The sequence below is a fragment of the Notechis scutatus genome, chromosome 6 (genome assembly GCF_049901735.1).
Source record: "Notechis scutatus isolate UNSWTSFEM ecotype Mainland chromosome 6, rNotScu1.2, whole genome shotgun sequence".
NCBI classification, from domain to species: Eukaryota; Metazoa; Chordata; class Lepidosauria; order Squamata; family Elapidae; genus Notechis; species Notechis scutatus.
This window is the reverse complement of record NC_142014.1, coordinates 81,718,725-81,739,684: the sequence shown is the minus strand read 5'-3', so window position 1 is coordinate 81,739,684 and position 20,960 is coordinate 81,718,725.

Genomic DNA, 20,960 nt, shown 5'->3' with positions numbered 1-20,960 from the left:
GTTGGAAAGGAACCAAGGTTAACCCTCATCGGTTATCAAGTGAGCTTTTTCCTCCTTGGCTGGTAGGGCTGTGCAAAACCGGCTCTTTTGAGCGAGGTGGGGGCAGAGTCTGAGAACCTTTGCCAGCTTTTTGGCCTTGGGAAAAATCCTCCTTTGGCCAGCCAGAAGGCTTTGAGGTGGGGGGACTTCAACTCCCAGAATTCCCGGCCAGAAGGCTTTGAGGTGGGTGGACTCCAACTCCCAGAATTCCCCAGCCAGCATGCTTTGAGGTGGGTAGACTTCAACTCCCAGAATTCCCGGCCAGAAGGCTTTGAGGTGGGGGACTCCAACTCCCAGAATTCCCCAGCCAGCATGCTTTGAGATGGGTGGACTTCAACTCCCAGAATTCCCCAGCCAGAAGGCTTTGAGACGGGTGGACTTCAACTCCCAGAATTCCCCAGCCAGAAGGCTTTGAGACGGGTGGACTTCAACTCCCAGAATTCCCGGCCAGAAGGCTTTCAGGTGGGGGACTCCAACTCCCAGAATTCCCCAGACAGAAGGCTTTGAGATGGGTGGACTTCAACTCCCAGAATTCCCAGCCAGAAGGCTTTGAGATGGGTGGACTTCCACTCCCAGAATTCCCCAGCCAGAAGGCTTTGAGATGGGTGGACTTCAACTCCCAGAATTCCCCAGCCAGAAGGCTTTGAGATGGGTGGACTCCAACTCCCAGAATTCCCCAGCCAGAAGGCTTTGACATGGGTGGACTTCAACTCCCAGAATTCCCCAGCCAGAAGGCTTTGAGATGGGTGGACTCCAACTCCCAGAATTCCCCAGCCAGAAGGCTTTGAGGTGGGGAGACTCCAACTCCCAGAATTCCCCAGCCAGAAGGCTTTGAGGTGGGTGGACTTCCACTCCCAGAATTCCCCAGCCAGAAGGCTTTGAGATGGGTGGACTTCAACTCCCAGAATTCCCAGGCCAGAAGGCTTTGAGATGGGGAGACTCCAACTCCCAGAATTCCCCAGCCAGAAGGCTTTGACATGGGTGGACTTCAACTCCCAGAATTCCCCAGCCAGAAGGCTTTGAGATGGGTGGACTTCAACTCCCAGAATTCCCCAGCCAGAAGGCTTTGAGGTGGGGAGACTCCAACTCCCAGAATTCCCCAGCCAGAAGGCTGTGAGATGGGTGGACTTCCACTCCCAGAATTCCCCAGCCAGAAGGCTTTGAGATGGGTGGACTTCAACTCCCAGAATTCCCCAGCCAGAAGGCTTTGAGATGGGGAGACTCCAACTCCCAGAATTCCCCAGCCAGAAGGCTTTGACATGGGTGGACTTCAACTCCCAGAATTCCCCAGCGAGAAGGCTTTGAGATGGGTGGACTCCAACTCCCAGAATTCCCCAGCCAGAAGGCTTTGAGGTGGGGAGACTCCAACTCCCAGAATTCCCCAGCCAGAAGGCTTTGACATGGGTGGACTTCAACTCCCAGAATTCCCCAGCCAGAAGGCTTTGAGATGGGTGGACTCCAACTCCCAGAATTCCCCAGCCAGAAGGCTTTGAGGTGGGGAGACTCCAACTCCCAGAATTCCCCAGCCAGAAGGCTTTGACATGGGTGGACTTCAACTCCCAGAATTCCCCAGCCAGAAGGCTTTGAGATGGGTGGACTTCAACTCCCAGAATTCCCCAGCCAGAAGGCTTTGAGGTGGGGAGACTCCAACTCACAGAATTCCCAGCCAGAAGGCTTTGAGATGGGTGGACTTCAACTCCCAGAATTCCCCAGCCAGAAGGCTTTGAGAGGGCTGGACTCCAACTCCCAGAATTCCCCAGCCAGAAGGCTTTGAGACGAGGGGACTCCAACTCCCAGAATTCCCGGCCAGAAGGCTTTGAGATGGGTGGACTTCAACTCCCAGAATTCCCAGCCAGAAGGCTTTGAGACGGGTGGACTTCAATTCCCAGAATTCCCCAGCCAGAAGGCTTTGAGATGGGTGGGACTTCAACTCCCATAATTCCCCATCCAGAAGGCTTTGAGACGAGGGGACTCCAACTCCCAGAATTCCCCAGCCAGAAGGCTTTGAGACGAGGGACTCCAACTCCCAGAATTCCCGGCCAGAAGGCTTTGAGATGGGTGGACTCCAACTCCCAGAATTCCCCAGCCAGAAGGCTTTGAGACGGGTGGACTTCAATTCCCAGAATTCCCCAGCCAGAAGGCTTTGAGAGGGTGGACTTCAACTCCCATCCAGAAGGCTTTGAGATGGGTGGACTTCAACTCCCAGAATTCCCCAGCCAGAAGGCTTTGAGGTGGGGAGACTCCAACTCACAGAATTCCCCAGCCAGAAGGCTTTGAGATGGGTGGACTTCAACTCCCAGAATTCCCCAGCCAGAAGGCTTTGAGAGGGCTGGACTCCAACTCCCAGAATTCCCCAGCCAGAAGGCTTTGAGACGAGGGGACTCCAACTCCCAGAATTCCCGGCCAGAAGGCTTTGAGATGGGTGGACTTCAACTCCCAGAATTCCCCAGCCAGAAGGCTTTGAGACGGGTGGACTTCAATTCCCAGAATTCCCCAGCCAGAAGGCTTTGAGATGGGTGGGACTTCCACTCCCAGAATTCCCCAGCCAGAAGGCTTTGAGATGGGTGGACTCCAACTCCCAGAATTCCCCGGCCAGAAGGCTTTGAGGTGGGGGGACTCCAACTCCCAGAATTCCCCATCCAGAAGGCTTTGAGACGAGGGGACTCCAACTCCCAGAATTCCCCAGCCAGAAGGCTTTGAGACGAGGGGACTCCAACTCCCAGAATTCCCCAGCCAGAAGGCTTTGAGATGGGTGGACTCCAACTCCCAGAATTCCCCAGCGAGAAGGCTTTGAGACGGGTGGACTTCAATTCCCAGAATTCCCCAGCCAGAAGGCTTTGAGATGGGTGGACTCCAACTCCCAGAATTCCCGGCCAGAAGGCTTTGAGAGGGGTGGACTTCAACTCCCATAATTCCCCATCCAGAAGGCTTTGAGACGAGGGGACTCCAACTCCCAGAATTCCCCAGCCAGAAGGCTTTGAGACGAGGGGACTCCAACTCCCAGAATTCCCCGGCCAGAAGGCTTTGAGATGGGTGGACTCCAACTCCCAGAATTCCCCAGCCAGAAGGCTTTGAGACGGGTGGACTTCAATTCCCAGAATTCCCCAGCCAGAAGGCTTTGAGAGGGGTGGACTTCAACTCCCATAATTCCCCATCCAGAAGGCTTTGAGATGGGTGGGACTCCAACTCCCAGAATTCCCCAGCCAGAAGGCTTTGAGACGGGTGGACTTCAACTCCCATAATTCCCCATCCAGAAGGCTTTGAGATGGGTGGACTTCCACTCCCAGAATTCCCCAGCCAGAAGGCTTTGAGGTGGGAGACTCCAACTCCCAGAATTCCCCAGCCAGAAGGCTTTGAGATGGGTGGACTTCAACTCCCAGAATTCCCCAGCCAGCCATACTTTAAGATGGGTGGACTCCAACTCCCAGAATTCCCTGGCCAGAAGGCTTTGAGACGGGTGGACTTCAACTCCCAGAATTCCCCAGCCAGCCATACTTTAAGACGGGTGGACTTCAACTCCCAGAATTCCCCGGCCGGAAGGCTTTGAGGTGGGGGGACTCCAACTCCCAGAATTCCCCAGCCAGAAGGCTTTGAGATGGGTGGACTTCAACTCCCAGAATTCCCCAGCCAGAAGGCTTTGAGATGGGTGGACTTCCACTCCCAGAATTCCCCAGCCAGAAGGCTTTGAGATGGGTGGACTTCAACTCCCAGAATTCCCCAGCCAGAAGGCTTTGAGATGGGTGGACTCCAACTCACAGAATTCCCCAGCCAGAAGGCTTTGAGATGGGTGGACTTCAACTCCCAGAATTCCCCAGCCAGAAGGCTTTGAGAGGGCTGGACTCCAACTCCCAGAATTCCCCAGCCAGAAGGCTTTGAGACGAGGGGACTCCAACTCCCAGAATTCCCGGCCAGAAGGCTTTGAGATGGGTGGACTTCAACTCCCAGAATTCCCCAGCCAGAAGGCTTTGACATGGGTGGACTTCCACTCCCAGAATTCCCCAGCCAGAAGGCTTTGAGGTGGGGAGACTCCAACTCCCAGAATTCCCCAGCCAGAAGGCTTTGAGATGGGTGGACTTCAACTCCCAGAATTCCCCAGCCAGCCATACTTTAAGATGGGTGGACTCCAACTCCCAGAATTCCCTGGCCAGAAGGCTTTGAGACGGGTGGACTTCAACTCCCAGAATTCCCCAGCCAGCCATACTTTAAGATGGGTGGACTCCAACTCCCAGAATTCCCCACTCAGAAGGCTTTGAGATGGGTGGACTTCAACTCCCAGAATTCCCCAGCCAGAAGGCTTTGAAATGGGTGGACTCCAACTCCCATAATTCCCCAGCCAGCATGCTTTGAGATGGGTGGACTTCAACTCCCAGAATTCCCCAGCCAGCCATACTTTAAGATGGGTGGACTCCAACTCCCAGAATTCCCCAGCCAGAAGGCTTTGAGATGGGTGGACTTCAACTCCCAGAATTCCCCAGCCAGCATGCTTTGAGATGGGTAGACTTCAACTCCCACAATTCCCCAGCCAGCATGCTTTGAGGTGGGTGGACTCCAACTCCCAGAATTCCCTGGCCAGAAGGCTTTGAGACGGGTGGACTTCAACTCCCACAATTCCCCAGCCAGCATGATTTGAGGTGGGTAGACTTCAACTCCCACAATTCCCCAGCCAGCATGCTTTGAGGTGGGTGGACTCCAACTCCCAGAATTCCCTGGCCAGAAGGCTTTGAGACGGTGGACTTCAACTCCCACAATTCCCCAGCCAGCATGATTTGAGGTGGGTGGACTCCAAGTCCCAGAATTCCCCTCCCAGCATGCTTTGAGGTGGGTGGACTTCAACTCCCAGAATTCCCCAGCCAGCATGCTTTGAGGTGGGTGGACTCCAACTCTTATTATCTTGTAAACAATTGGCAAATCAAATAAATAAAAATAAATAAATAAAAAATAAATTCCCTGGCCAGAAGGCTTTGAGACGGGTGGACTTCAACTCCCACAATTCCCCAGCCAGCATGATTTGAGGTGGGTGGACTCCAAGTCCCAGAATTCCCCTCCCAGCATGCTTTGAGGTGGGTGGACTTCAACTCCCAGAATTCCCCAGCCAGCCATACTTTAAGATGGGTGGACTCCAACTCCCAGAATTCCCCAGCCAGAAGGCTTTGAGATGGGTGGACTCCAACTCCCAGAATTCCCCAGCCAGCATGCTTTGAGATGGGTGGACTTCAACTCCCAGAATTCCCCAGCCAGCCATACTTTAAGATGGGTGGACTCCAACTCCCAGAATTCCCCAGCCAGCCATACTTTAAGATGGGTGGACTCCAACTCCCAGAATTCCCTGGCCAGAAGGCTTTGAGACGGGTGGACTTCAACTCCCAGAATTCCCCAGCCAGCCATACTTTAAGATGGGTGGACTCCAACTCCCAGAATTCCCCACTCAGAAGGCTTTGAGATGGGTGGACTTCAACTCCCAGAATTCCCCAGCCAGAAGGCTTTGAAATGGGTGGACTCCAACTCCCATAATTCCCCAGCCAGCATGCTTTGAGATGGGTGGACTTCAACTCCCAGAATTCCCCAGCCAGCCATACTTTAAGATGGGTGGACTCCAACTCCCAGAATTCCCCAGCCAGAAGGCTTTGAGATGGGTGGACTTCAACTCCCAGAATTCCCCAGCCAGCATGCTTTGAGATGGGTAGACTTCAACTCCCACAATTCCCCAGCCAGCATGCTTTGAGGTGGGTGGACTCCAACTCCCAGAATTCCCTGGCCAGAAGGCTTTGAGACGGGTGGACTTCAACTCCCACAATTCCCCAGCCAGCATGATTTGAGGTGGGTGGACTCCAAGTCCCAGAATTCCCGTCCCAGCATGCTTTGAGGTGGGTGGACTTCAACTCCCAGAATTCCCCAGCCAGCATGCTTTGAGGTGGGTGGACTCCAACTCTTATTATCTTGTAAACAATTGGCAAATCAAATAAATAAAAATAAATAAATAAAAATAAATTCCCTGGCCAGAAGGCTTTGAGGCAGGTGGACTTCAACTCCCACAATTCCCCAGCCAGCATGATTTGAGGTGGGTGGACTCCAAGTCCCAGAATTCCCCTCCCAGCATGCTTTGAGGTGGGTGGACTTCAACTCCCAGAATTCCCCAGCCAGCCATACTTTAAGATGGGTGTACTCCAACTCCCAGAATTCCCCAGCCAGAAGGCTTTGAGATGGGTGGACTCCAACTCCCAGAATTCCCCAGCCAGCATGCTTTGAGATGGGTGGACTTCAACTCCCAGAATTCCCCAGCCAGCCATACTTTAAGATGGGTGGACTCCAACTCCCAGAATTCCCCAGCCAGCCATACTTTAAGATGGGTGGACTCCAACTCCCAGAATTCCCCAGCCAGAAGGCTTTGAGATGGGTGGACTTCAACTCCCAGAATTCCCCAGCCAGAAGGCTTTGAGATGGGTGGACTCCAACTCCCAGAATTCCCCAGCCAGCATGCTTTGAGATGGGTGGACTACCACTCCCAGAATTCCCTAGCCAGTATGCTTTGAGATGGGTGGACTACCACTCCCAGAATTCCCCAGACAGCATGCTTTGAGATGGGTGGACTACCACTCCCAGAATTCCCTAGCCAGCATGCTTTGAGATGGGTGGACTACCACTCCCAGAATTCCCTAGCCAGCCATACTTTGAGTTGGGTGGATTAGCACTCCCAGAATTCCCTAGCCAGCATGCTTTGAGATGGGTGGACTACCACTCCCAGAATTCCCTAGCCAGTATGCTTTGAGATGGGTGGACTACCACTCCCAGAATTCCCCAGCCAGCCATACTTTGAGTTGGGTGGACTACCACTCCCAGAATTCCCTAGCCAGCATGCTTTGAGATGGGTGGACTACCACTCCCAGAATTCCCTAGCCAGTATGCTTTGAGATGGGTGGACTACCACTCCCAGAATTCCCCAGCCAGCCATACTTTGAGTTGGGTGGACTTCAATTCCCAGAATTCCCCAGCCAGTCATGCTGTGGTTGAGAAACACTGTTTTAAGTCATCCAACTCCAACCTGCTCTGAGCGGGAAGCCAAGAGAAAGGTGGCAGTTTCCTTCAAGACTGGGTTGGGGTATCCCATCATCCCCAGTCAGCCTGGATAATGGGGTTTGTATTCTAGGACAACGAAGGAGAGGGCAGTCCTGCCATAACACATCTTCATCGTCATCAAAGCTCCTTCCTCCCTATTCTTTGCAGAAGAGAGTTGCTGGCTTTCACGGCCTCCGGATGGATGCCAGACCCCCTAACCCCGGGTCTCAGTGGCTTCTGGGACACAGGGACTTCCAGTGTGGGCCCTTCCAGACCCCAGAAGAAAGGGCCCAGCTGCGAGCTGCTGTCCACCAGGTAAGACAAGTGAGTTCTACCAAAGAAGTTCTACCAAAGCTCTCACAGAATGCGGACCAGGTTGAACACTTCTAGCCAAATCTTGGCAACTTTAAGACTTATGGACTTCAGCTCCCAGAAGTTGAAGTCCACAAGTCTTCAAGTTGCCAAGTTTGGGGACCCCTCCTCTACAAGAAGACAAGGTTGGGTTTTGAGACCAAAGGAGGTCATGGACTTCTGTGAAGAAGAAGATAAGTTGAGCCAAAACAGTTTTGAAAAACGATCTGGAGGAGGAGAGGTGATCAAAATTGCTCATATTGGTTGATCGTGGATGAGATTGGATGGAAGGAGAGCAAACATCTTGAAATGTTACACTGAATAACAGAGTTGGAAGAGATTTTGGAGGTCTTCTAGCCCACCCGCCCCCCTGCTCAAGCAGGAGACCATTCCGGACCCCCCAAAAAAGGACTAGGGTTGACATGATAGCAGTGAAATGAAGAAGGACTAATGAAAAGAAGGACCAGGGGTGACATTAGAGCCGTCTTCCAGTATCTCAGGGGCTGCCCCAAAGAAGAGGGAGTCAAGCTATTCTCCAAAGCACCTGAAGGCAGGAGGAGAAGCAACGGATGGAAACTCATCAAGGAGAGAAGCAACTTAGAACTAAGGGAGACATTTCGTGACAGTGAGGACAATTAACCAGTGGAACTGCTTGCCACCAGAAGTTGTGGGTGTTCCATCACTGGAGGTTTTCAAGAAGAGACTGGACTGCCATTGGTCCAGAATGGTCTAGGCCAGGGCCTCATGCTTAAATAGAGGGTTGGATTACAACCCTGCTATTCTATTATTCTGCTATTGTTTTTCCTTCCTTCCTTCCTTCCTTCCTTCCTTCCTTCCTTCCTTCCTTCCTTCCTTCCTTCCTTCCTTCCTTCCTTCCTTCCTTCCTCCACCTTTATTATATGTATAACTAACTCAGGACAGTGAACATATCCAACACATCTTCCTACTCCTATTTTCCCTACAAAAACAACCCTGTGAGGTGTGTTGGACTGAGTGATTGGCCCAAAGTCACCCAACTGACTTGCATAGCTAAGGAAGGACTAGAACTCCCAATCTCCTGGTGATTGACCCAAAGTCACCCAGGTGGCTTTCCTGCCTAAGGCGGGACTAGAACTCCCAGTCTCCTGGGGATTGCCCAAGTCACCAATTGGCTTTCATGCCTAAGGCAGGACTAGAACTCCCAGTCTCCTGGGATTGGGACTAGCAGGACTAGAACTCCCAGTCTCCTGGGATTGGCCCACCAGTTGGCTTTCTGCCCTGAACTCCCAGTCTCCTGGGGATTGGCCAAAGTCACCCAGGTGGCTGTCCTGCCCCAAAGAACTCAGTCTCCTGGGATTGGCCAAGTCACCCAGGTGGCTTTCCTGCCTAAAGCAGGACTAGAACTCCCAGTCTCCTGGGGATTGGCCCAAAGTCACCCAGGTGGCTTCCCTGCCTAAGGCAGGACTAGAACTCCCAGTCTCCTGGGGATTGGCCCAACCAATTGGCTTTCCTGCCTAAGGCAGGACTAGAACTTGTCGATGATGGGACTTGTAGAAAGTTGGACTTCTTGGGTGCAAACTCAACAGTGGGTTGTCCAAGCAGCAGAGGCAGGAGATCTCCAAGTCTCCTTGGGGGCCATAAATGCTGGGGTAGAAGGATGAGGGGGTACCGATCCTTCCCTCTGAAGCAGTTCCCTACCCATCCTCTGGTTACGGCTGCTCTACGACGCAGAAAAGTGGAGTATCTGATCCACCTGAGCTCTGCACCTTCTCAATCATGCAGGTCTTTGGTGGGCAACCTTGGGAGGGCTGTTGTGCCCACTGGCTGCTGAAGGACCTCTCAAAAGGACAACAAAGTGGTCCAGAGCAACGGGTGAGTTGGGGCCATGGGGGGAGGCCAGGAGATGGTTCTAGACCTTCTCCTCTTATGGTAGAGCAACAGGGGTCTTCCAACTTGACAGCTTTAAGACTTGTGGACTTCCAACTCCCAGAATTCCTCCTCCAGACATGTTACCTCAGGAATTCTGGGAGTTGGAAGTCCACAAGTCTTAAAGCTGTCAAGTTTGAAGATCCTTGATCTATTCTGTCTGTCTGGCTGTCCATCCATCATATCTATCTATCTATCTATCTATCTATCTATCTATCTATCTATCTATCTATCTATCTATCTATCTATCTATCTATCTATCCATCCATCCATCCATCCATCCATCCATCTATCTATCCTACCTCTCTTCCTCTATCTATCTATTCCAGGGGTCTTCAAACTTGACAGCTTTAAGACTTGTGGACTTCAACTCCCAGAATTCCTCCTCCAGACATGTAACCTCAGGAATTCTGGGAGTTGGAAGTCCACAAGTCTTAAAGCTGTCAAGTTGGAAGACCTTTGGAATAGAACATAGAATAACAGAGTCGGAAGGCACCTTGGAGGTCTTCTAGTGCAACCTCTGCTCAAGGCAGGAAACCCTATACCATTTCAGACAAATGGCTGTCCAATCTCTTCTTGAAAACCTCCAGTGTTGGAGCATTCACAACTTCTAGTGGCAAGCAGTTCCACTGGTTAATTGTTCTCCCTGTCAGGAAATTCCTCCTTAGTTCTAAGTTGCTTCTCTCCTTGATGAGTTTCCACCCGTTGCTTCTTGTCCTGCTGCCCTCAGGGGCTTTGGAGAATAGCTTGACTCCCTCTTCTTTTGGGGCAGCCCCTGAGATATTGGAAGACTGCTCTCATGTCACCCTTAGTCCTTCTTGTCATTAAACTAGCCAGGCCCAGTTCCTGCAACTGTTCTTCATATGTTTTAGCCTCTAGTCCCCTCTGCGCTCTTTCTAGAGTCTCAACATCTTTTTTACATCATGGTTGTAAAAACGTCATACGTCATTGTTAGATAGCGCCCAATGTTCAAGTCTGTCCAGATCCTTCTGTATCTTAACGTCAACCTATCCGTTTCAGTGCATTGTAATATCTTATCAAATCATAACACCCTCACTGGGAATTTCACTTGCTCTCCAATTTTGGGCCAATAATATCATTCTTGCTGCCGTGATTACATGTATAATTAGACAGGTATCAGCTTTGCTAAATTTCTCTTCCATTATTCCCAGTAAGGACATCTCCGTTTTGGAAAGAACTTTTAGCCCCGTCATTCCTTCTAGCCATGACCAAATTTTGTACCAGAACTCCTGAGCTTTTTTTACAGGACCACTACACATGGTAGTAAGTACCCCATTCTTTCAAACACTTCCAACAATCGGGTGATTGGTTTCCATACAACTTGGCTAGCCTAGCTGGCAGAAGATGCCACGTGTAGCAAGGTTTCCTTGTATGATGTGGCTAGTGTAATCTTTTTGTTTTGCTCCCAAATTTGTTGCCATTATTCCAAATTTATATTACATCCAAAGTCCCTAGCCCAGGTCACCATCGTTTCCTTGACTTGTTCTTTGTACATTTTGAAATCAAGTAGATATCTATAAATTTTCTTTGTTTGTTTATCCTCTGGTTCTGTTAAAATTTTATCTAGTGTTGTGTCTTGTAGATTGATTTCCCCATTATTTTTTTGTCTTTTTCTTACCTTGACTGTATTTGGAGGTAGGCCCACCCTTCCAGAGCTATTCCCTGATGTTTTAATTCCACTCTCTGTTTTAGTTTTAGCCTATCTTCTGGAGGGTTGGCTATTCCTGCCAGCTTGGTGTCGTTTGCAAATTTGATGAGTTCCCCATCTATCCCCCTTGTCCAAGTCATTGATGAACAGTCCTTGATGAATGAAGTCCTTGATGAATGAAGGACAGTCTTTGAAGACTAGCCCTAGTCTAACAGTTCTCAGGAAGGGATGCAAATCTGAACGTCCATCTCACATTCGCTTTCAGACCATCTTAACTTTTGAGAAGTAGGAACAAGGGACATGTCTGTGGAACTTCTCTGTCCTCCAGGTCAGGATTTTCCCCCAATTGTGCTTTTTGTTTTTCCAAGAGGCAACTGGACTTTCTTGGTTTTTCCTTGAAGACATTTTGCTTCACATCCCCAGAAGCTTCTTCAGTTCTGGTACAGAAAAGGATCGATTCTTTGAACCAGGTTCAGTAGAACTTTCCTATGAGACAGGGGAGGAGAAGTGAACCTACCCAACCGTTAGTCACCATTGTCCGTACACAAGATTAACCAACTCATGGTTTACTGAATTAACTAAATGTTCTGGGCCTGCCCAATAATCCGAGTCGTGGATTAACCTCGGGAAATAGATTTGCACAGCATTCAAAGTTGGGTGAGAGTGTGGTTAACTGGAGAGGGGCCAAATATTGTTAAAACAACAGACGTGAAATGATGGGAGTCTTTGTGTTGAAGCTCATTGAGTGTTTCATCTTGTGAAGGCCTTCGGGGCTACCATGGACGGGTCCTTCTCTCGGTGGGGAGCCAGAGGTCACATGGCCCACCCTCCGGAACAGGAGGCCAGGTGGGTCCCCAGAAGGTAAGAAAAACCTGGGGGGAAGAGAAGCATTTTGGGAAAGTCTTGAAAGAATCCAAAAAGGTAGAGACCAACCCTGGTCCTCATCCCATCAGTGATGGACTGGGGCCAAGAGGTTGTGGGAAGGAAGCCAGAGAGTCAAAAGAAAGGAAAGTTGCTGAATTGTAAGCCACCCAAAATCACTCTGAATGAGTGAGAATGAGTAGAAAGAAAAGAAAAGCAGGCAGGCGGAAAGAGAAAGAGAAAGAGAGAAAGAGAAAGAAAGAAAGAAAGAAAGAAAGAAAGAAAGAAAGAAAGAAAGAAAGAAAGAAAGAAAGAAAGAAAGAAAGAAAGAGAAAGGAAGGAAGGAAGGAAAGAAAGAAGAAAGAAAGAAAGAAAGAAAGAAAGAAAGAAAGAAAGAAAGAAAGAAAGAAAGAAAGAAAGAAAGAAAGAAAGAAAAGAAAGAAAGAAAGAAAGAAGAAAGAAGGAAAGAAAGAAAGAAAGAAAGAAAGAAAGAAAGAAAGAAAGAAAGAAAGAAAGAAAGAAAGAAAGACCAGGAGGGAGGGAGGGAGGAAAGGGAAGATGGGAGGGAGGAATATGAAGATGAAGAAGAAAACTGGAAAGAAGGGAGGGAAGAAGGAACGAAAGGAAGGAGGAAAGAGAAAGGAGGGAGGGAGGGAGAAAGGAGGGAGGAATAGGAAGAAGAAAACTGGAAAGAAGGGAGGAAGGGAAGGAGGAAGGGAGGAAGGAAAAAGAAAGAGAGAAAGAGAAAAGAAAGGAGATTGAGAAGGAAGGGAAAGGAAAGGAAGGAGAAAGAATGAAAGAAAGAATTGAAAGAAGAAAGGAAAGAAGGAGATTGAAGGAAGGAAGGGAGGGAGGGGGAGGGGAGGAAGGAAGGAAGGAAGGAAGGAAGGAAGGAAGGAGAGAATAAATTCAGGGTCCAGATGTGATCCAGACTAATGAGTCTTATCAAAGTGGCACAATTAAGAACCATTCAGGAGGATAGAAAACGCTCAAGACCACAGTAGGCCCCTTCCTATTCCTGGGAGACCCCACGCTAGCATGGGAGATGTTTTTCTCCATGTTGTAAGTAAGTAGTAGGACCTGACATTCCCTTCCAAAGACTCCCAAAGGTACCCAGAGAGCAGGAAACTGCTGCAGATGACGGAGGAGCTTCCCTTCCACAGGTGGGATTCCAGGGCCCAGGGCCCTTCTGTGCAGGTGGAGGAGGCGGGTTCAGAAGTGCTGGCAGCGCTGGAACGGAAGTACCAGGCCCTTCAACGGAAGCTCTGCCAGGAGATGCTCAGAGTGCACTTTGGTGAGAAGATGTTTCCTGGATGCAGGAATCCCACCTGGGAGGTTGATGGACCAAGAGCAGGGTGGTAGCCGGACAGGAATGGAGAGGACATCTCCAAGTCCACCCAAGCCAAGAAAAATAGGAAGGAGATCCCAAAGGTGCTTTTTTTTTCCCCAAGAGGCAACTGGACTTTCTTTGTTTTTTTTTTCTTGAAGGGGTTTCACTTCTCATCTGAGAAACTTCCTCAGTTCTAGTTAAATGTTTATGGAGATTCTCCATCCTCCGGGTCATAGTTGTCCCAAAGGTGGTTTTTTTTCCTCCAACTGTCAAGTAGACTTCCTTTGGTTTTTTTTCTTGAAAAGGTTTCACTTCTCATCCAAGAAGCTTCCTCGGTTCTAATTGAATGTTTATGGAGGTTCTCTGTCCTCCCAAGTCATGGTTGTCCCAAGGGTGCTTTTTTTTCCCCAAGAAGCAACTGGGCTTTCTTTGTTTTTTGCTTGAAGAGATTTCGCTTCTCATCCGAGAGGCTTCTTCAGCTCTGAGTGGGATGGTGAGGAATGTGCTGTCAGAGCTGAAGAAGCTTCTTGGATGAGAAGCGAAATCTCTTCAAGCAAAAAACAAAGAAAGTCCAGTTGCCTCCTGAAAAAATCACCTTTGAGACAACCAGAACCTGGAGGACAGAAAATCTCTACAGACTTCTAGCTATACAATTTGGGATGAACACCCTTTGAATGATGTGAGGGGGTCCGGGTGGGCCTCGGGGAGCAGGAGCGGATTCCTCCAGAAAAACTTGCAAGGACTACAGGCAGAATCCACTTTTGCACCACTCAGGTGTGACCCTGAGGACACAGAGAAACCTCGAAGTGGCCTCAACGACCCTCTAAAAGGAGGCAAATGACCAGCTGTCTGCAAGGAGGATCAATCCTTCCATTCCTCACCATCCAGTCAGAAGGTTCCACACCCATTTGCACCACTCAGGTGTGACCCTGAGGACACAGACACACCTCCAAGTGGCCTGAAGGACCCTCTGAAAGATGCAAATGACCAGCTGTCTGCAAGGAGTATCCACCTTTCCCTTTCCCCGCCATCCGGTCAGAACTGAAGAAGCTTCTTGGATGAGAAGTGAAACATCTTCAAAGGAAAACCAGGAAGTCCAGTTGCCTCTTGAAAAAAAGACACCTTTGGGACTTCTGATTGAATGGCTGAGGATTTCTATTCCTTGCAAGTCATTCATAGTCTCTCCGAGAGTCGTTGAGGCCACTTGGAGGTTAACCTGTGACTTCAGGGTCATCCCTGAGTGGTGCCAATGGGTGTGGAGCCTTCTTGGAACCGCTTAAAGGGCGTCAACGCGTAAAACATTCCTATGCCTGTTTTTGAGTTGCCATAAACAAGGGGGTGAGGTGCGGGAAACCTGAAGGAGCAGTACGGGAGTCAAACCGGAAGTACATTCCACTATTATCTTACAAAGATTGTAGCTAAGCTATCGGATCTTCTGCCCACGAAAATCCTTCATTGGAGAACGTGATCGATGACACCCAGAATAGGCTTCATTGGAGAATCTGATTTATGACACACCCAGGGGGCAGGGGGAAAACAGGGTCTCACAGGTGACTGTGAATTACATATCCTAGAGTTGGCTTCATTTAGGTTAATGCTGGCATGTTGCTCCTCATAAATCTTTTGAGTTTTTTTTTGAAGCTCGGCTCGAGGCTCACGATTCAATGAGGGCAATCGCCGGAATCCTGACAAAAGGATTGTGTTGTAGACTGGAGATGTCAGGGCTGTTCAGTTGAAGGCTCCACACCCGGCCTTCTTCCTCTCGCAGGACAGCAGTTATGGACATCTCTGGCCGACCACACGAAGGAGGAAAAGCTCCTGGAGATGATGGCACTGGTGGAGTTGGCTTTGCCGCAGGGGAGCCTTCTGCCCCTCTCCAGCCTCCCAGGGGCTGGGCACCAGATCAGGTATGTCTCGTGATCTGCCAAAGATCTTGTCACCAACGAGCGGTCAAAGGTTTGGAAAGGACTGCAAGACCATCTGGATACAAGGTGGTGGATCTTTTCTCCCCCCTAATTTTTAATACAGTCATCATTTTGAAAAGTATCCGTCATCTCTTGCTCTTTTTAAAAAATTCATCCATTACTGGCTTTTTGATAACTCTTTCATTGATTCGTCTCCTCCGCCGCTCTTTCTGGATTCTCATCTATTGTGAATTCTTGATCTTCTTCCTCACCGGCTCCAGGAACGGCTCCGATGTGGGGCAGTATCGCCCCTCGGCCACAGATCCCACGGCGGGTCAGGCTCTCTTACAGCTGCACCGGAGGAAGCAGGGGGAGATAGCTGCTCTCCTGGCCCAGCCCTGTCTTCCGGAGGGCAGGTGAGTCGGGACCACCTTGTACTTGATGAAACCATCCCACGGACTTCCTCATATAGACATCAGATGATGCATTACGGACAGTCCTTGATTTACAACCGTTTGATTAGTGACTGTTCCAAGTTACGACGCGCTGACAAAAGGGGCTTACGACTGTTTTTCACACTTACGACCATTCCAGCATCCCCGCCATCATGTGATGTGCATTCGGATGCTTGGCAAGTGGTTCACAGTTATGACGGACGCAGTGTCCCAGGATGCTGCCACTGTCATAAATCTGAACCGGTTCCCAGGCATCCAAATTTTGATGTAACCACGGGGAAGCTGCAATGGTCATAAGTGTGAAAACGGTCATAAGTCCCTTTTTCCAGTGACGTAACTTTGAACAGTCAGTAAAAGAACTGTCATGAGTCAAGGATGAGCTGTATACCGAGTGCTTCTGCACCGGAGACCAATTTCCTTGTGTGTCTAATCTCATTTGGCCAAAGAAAGGATTCCACTTCTAATTCGGTCCAATTTCTCTTCTCGCGGCAGGGACCCAGAGTCCTGGTGCCAGCTGTTCCGCCGGCACACCGAAGCCGAGCTGGTCGAGAAGGAAGCGACTTTGCGGGGCGCCCTGCTTGCCCTGGAGCTCTTGACGGGGGAACGGTGAGTCTTCCCATCCTTCGAAATAAAAATATAACCCCTAATAGAGGGGTCCATGAGAAAATTTTGGTGGCCCGCAGAGAAATGTCCCCCCAAAGCAATGAACCCAGGCTGTGTGGGAACACAAGGCTGCACCACCCACAAGGCCCATGGGAACACAAGGCTTGTGTCGCTTGCATTGCGAACAACATGAGGTAGTGAGGGGAGGGGGGAAAGGGCGGAGGGGGGAACTTGCCCCATGTGCCCCATGCACCTGGCCTGGCCACCGGGCTGCTTCTTTCCGCTTCTTCCTTCTTCTGCTTTTGGCTGCACACAAGGAAAGCAGCAAAAGTCCTTCTTTCTCTCCCCCAAACTCCGCCAGAAATGAGTCTTTGGGACCCTGCAAGGCCTCCTGCTCCAAGAGGCTGCAAAGACTCATTTCTGGTGGAGTTTGGGGGGAGAGAAAGAAAGACTTCTGCGGCTTCTGCTGCTTTCCTTGCATGGAGCCAAAAGTCTCTCCCTCTCTCTCTCTCTCTCTCTCCCCCTGAGAACAGAGCTGGAGACGGTATCCTGCGATCCCAAATAAAGAACAATCGATCAGTAGGAAAACGGGATGGGGCATTTTCCTGCAGACTCTTTTTGGTGATTTTTCCCCAAGGTCTCTGGTCCGTGGGATTTAAAATGATAAGTTTGGTACTCCCTGAGGTCCAAAAGGTTGGCGACCCCTGCTCTAATATAACCTCTAAAATGTTATAGACCAGGGGGGTGTCAAACTCAAGGCTTGGGGGGCCAGACCCGGCCTGCAGGGTGCTTAGATCCAGCTGCGGGCCTGCCCTAAAAACAGCTGGCCTAAAGAACTGGCCTGCAGTGCCTCTGCCAGCTAAAACGGAGCTCGGGAGGCCACAGGCAGCCCTCCCAGGCTCCATTTTTGGCCGCGATGTCCTCCTGCAGCCTTCTGCCAACCAAAATGGAGGTTGGGGAGGCTACACATAGCCCGTCCAGGTGCCCCCCGCAGCCCGTTTTGCTCCCAGGAGGCTGCAGCGAGGCCTACTAGGCCCAAAACGGGGCACAGGGGGTACGGCACATACACACACACACCGCGGCCCATTGTTGCTCCCGGGGGGGTACAGGAGGCCGAGTGCTCCCTCTTGCACACCCCTGGCCACGCCCCCACCATGGCTACCCTTACCCAGCCGGTCATTAGGGCAGAGAACCGGTTGTTAAATTATTTGAATCCCACCACTGCCGTGTGTGTGTGTGTGTGTGTGTGTGTGTGTGTGTGTGTGTGTGTTCCGTGTCTTGCAGTTTTTGGGACTCGCAGCCGAGCCTGCCCGAGCCTTGCCACCGGGAGCTGGCCGAGCTGCGCCTGGCAGCACGGTGGAACGAAGGATTGGCACAGCAGCCACAGGCCAGGATGATGCCCAGACGATCAATGAAGGTATTTTGTCTTTGATTTTTTTTCTTCTTGTTGGTTTCCATATACATTTAATTTCATTAATTTGATTTAAATAGCACACTGGTGACGTCGTGGTTGGAGTGCAGCATTGCAGGCTGACTCTGCCCGTCGCCTGGAATTCGATCCTGACAGGGGTCCAGAATTGACTCAGCCTTATGTCCTTTGCAGGCTGGTATAACAAGCCCCCCCCGATGGTTGGGGGCAAGAGGTGGATTCTGTAAACCGCTTAGAGAGGGCTTTGAAGCACTGTGAAGTGGTATATAAGTCTGCTATTGCTTGGAAGGAAGGAAGGAAGGAAGGAAGGAAGGAAGGAAGGAAGGAAGGAAGGAGGGAGGGAGGGAGGGAGGGAGGGAGGGAGGAAGGAAGGAAGGAAGGGAAGGAAGGAAGGAAGGAAGGAAGGAAGAAGGAAGGAAGGAGGAAGGAAGGAAGGAAGGAAGGAAGGAAGGAGGAAGGAAGAAGGAAGGAAGGAAGGAAGGAAGGAAGGAAGGAAGGAGGAGGAAGGAAGGAAGGAAGGAGGAAGGAAGGAAGAAAGGAAGGAGGAAGGAAGGAAGGAGGAAGGAGGAAGGAAGGAAGGAGGAAGGAAGGAAGGAAGGAGGAGGAGGAAGGAAGGAAGGAAGGAGGGAAAGAAGGAAGGAAGGAAGGAAGGAAGGAAGGAAGGAAGGAAGGAAGGAAGGAAGGAAGGAGGAAGGAAGGAAGGAAGGAGACCCTACACCATTTCAGACAAACGGCTGTCCAGTCTCTTCTTAGGAACTTCCAGTGTTGGAGCATTCACAACTTCCGGAGCACAAGTGGCTCCACTGATCAATTGGGATCAGCCGAGCTCCCTTGTCTCTTCCCCCAAAGCAGGTGGTGCTGGACCAGCTTCTGCTCCACCAGGAGAGGGATCGAAGTTCTCTCATCACATCCTTGATGGTGCCAGTTGAACCAAAGGCTGCCCAGGGACGAGCCCACCCTGGCGCAGAGCCCACCCACCTGGGAGAAGAAGGTAGGACCCTTGTGAGCGGGGAGGGAAGTATTCCTAGTCCTCATGAGCAAACCTCAAATTATTTCCCCATTCTTCCACGGTGACTATCCTCAACAAAGAGCGATTGTCTTTGGAAAAAGAAATATTTCAGTTTCGTGGCCAAAGAAAGGTTGACACAGCTTACGGAGAACTGAGAACTGCCCCAATTGGCACACGTTCCTTTCGAAGTTCTTATCTACTCACCGGCTCCTCCAAGCATTTGTTCTCCTCACAAACTGATAATGGAGCACCAGCGTGGGCTGCTTTGGACACGGGGCCAAGGACAACAAGCAGATGTTCAACAGGTCAAGCGTGAGGTCCTGTCTTGGGGGGGGGAGGAAAAATGTAAGATTGGGAAGGGATGGCTTGGTGGCAACGTCTCAAAGTCCTAGCAGACCACCAGGGAAGGACAAAAGAAGAGTAGAATAGCAGTAATAGAAGAACAGAATAATAGAATAACAATTTAAGAGAATAGCAAAATAACAATCATTGAATAACAATAACAGAATAATAGAATAACAATAATAGAATAACAAAATGACAGAATAGAATAACAAAATCTATAGATAGATGGATGGATGGATGGATGGATGGATGGATGGATAGATAGATAGATAGATAGATAGATAGATAGATAGATAGATAGATAGATAGATAGATAGAGGAAGCAAGTAGAAGAAAGATAGATAGATGGATAGATGGATAGATGATAGATGGATGGATGGATGGATGGATGGATGGATGGATGGATGATAGATAGATAGATAGATAGATAGATAGATAGATGATAGATGATAGATGATAGATAGATAGATAGATATAGATTTTGTTATTCTATTCTGCCATTTTGTTATTCTATTATTGTTATTCTATTATTCTGTTATTGTTATTCAATGATTGTTATTTTGCTATTCTCTTAAATTGTTATTCTATTATTCTGTTCTTCTATTACTGCTATTCTACTATAAAAGCAAAATGCCACTCACGCATCATCACAAAATCTCCAGAACTGTAAAACCTACAAAGTTGAAATCGGGCACCTATGTTCCTCTTGGCTTCTAGGGGCTCACTAAGAAAGGATTTTTCAAAATGACCATCAGAGCATTTAGAGTATTTCCTATATTATTATTATTATTATTAACACGCTCTGATGCTAAGGAGTTCTACTCCCCCTCCCCACCTGAAAAAAATCTCTTCCAAATGCAAAAGAAAAGCAGAGGAGGTTTAGTTTCAATTTCAGTTTTCCAGCAGCAACCAGCTTTAGTACAGAACAGTTGATCTAAGCCACGCCCAGGGTCCTTGTTGTCTCCTTCTTGCTCACATAGCAAATACTCTTTCAGTTTCCAAACAGCCCTCAACTCTCTCACACACTGACAGGATCCTAGCCAGATGAATACCGATGGATGCTGGTAGGCAGAGGCAGATTCCCCCCTCCCCTATTTTCCTCCCTAAAAACTAAGCCTGATCATATAGTTTCTTAGCAAAGCACAGATATCGAGCTAGTAACAGAATAACAGAATAAGAAAATAACAGAATATTAGAATAACAATATCAGAATAATAGAATAACAACAGAATAACAGAATAATAACAACAACAATATAAGAATAATAACAGAATAACACTAACAGAATAACAATATCAGAATAATAGAACAACAGTAGAATAAAAATGGCAATAACAAAACAGTAAGAAACAGAATAACAACAGAATAGAAAAATAACAATAACAGAATATTAGAATAACAATAACAATAACAAAATAGCAAAATAACAGAATATCACAATAATAGAATAACAATAATAAAACAACTAACAAAATAAGAGATAACAATAAGAGAATAACAGAATAACCAAATAACAGGCTATATAGGTCAGACTGGAAGGTCTCTAAGGTGCCTTCCAAACCCTGTTACTCTGGAAAGCAACCCCAAATTCTGGCTGAAAGAGACTGCCCTGCTTGCCACTATCTAGTGCCAGGCTTGGGGCACCCCAAACCTCATGAATGATGGGTAGCTATCCACCTGGAGAGGATTCCCAATCCTTACCTGCAGATCCTTTCCAGATCCCAACCTGGGCCTTCTCTCACCTTCTTCTCTCCCGCAGGAAGTCATGGGGCAAGGACCTCTCTTGGGCCAGAGGATCCTTCCTGTCGGGGACTGAGGCCGGCCCAGGAACCCTTGCCAACCAAGGCTGCCCCAGGACCTTCGTGGTGGGATGGTGCGGTCACCAGGCTGGTGGCCCTGCAGCAGGAGCAGCAGGAGGAGCTGAGGTGGACCATCGAGAAGCTGGCGGAAGCCACCAGCAGAAGGGTGAGGAACGCAGGCGCCTCGTTCTCGCCTTCACCCCGGTCA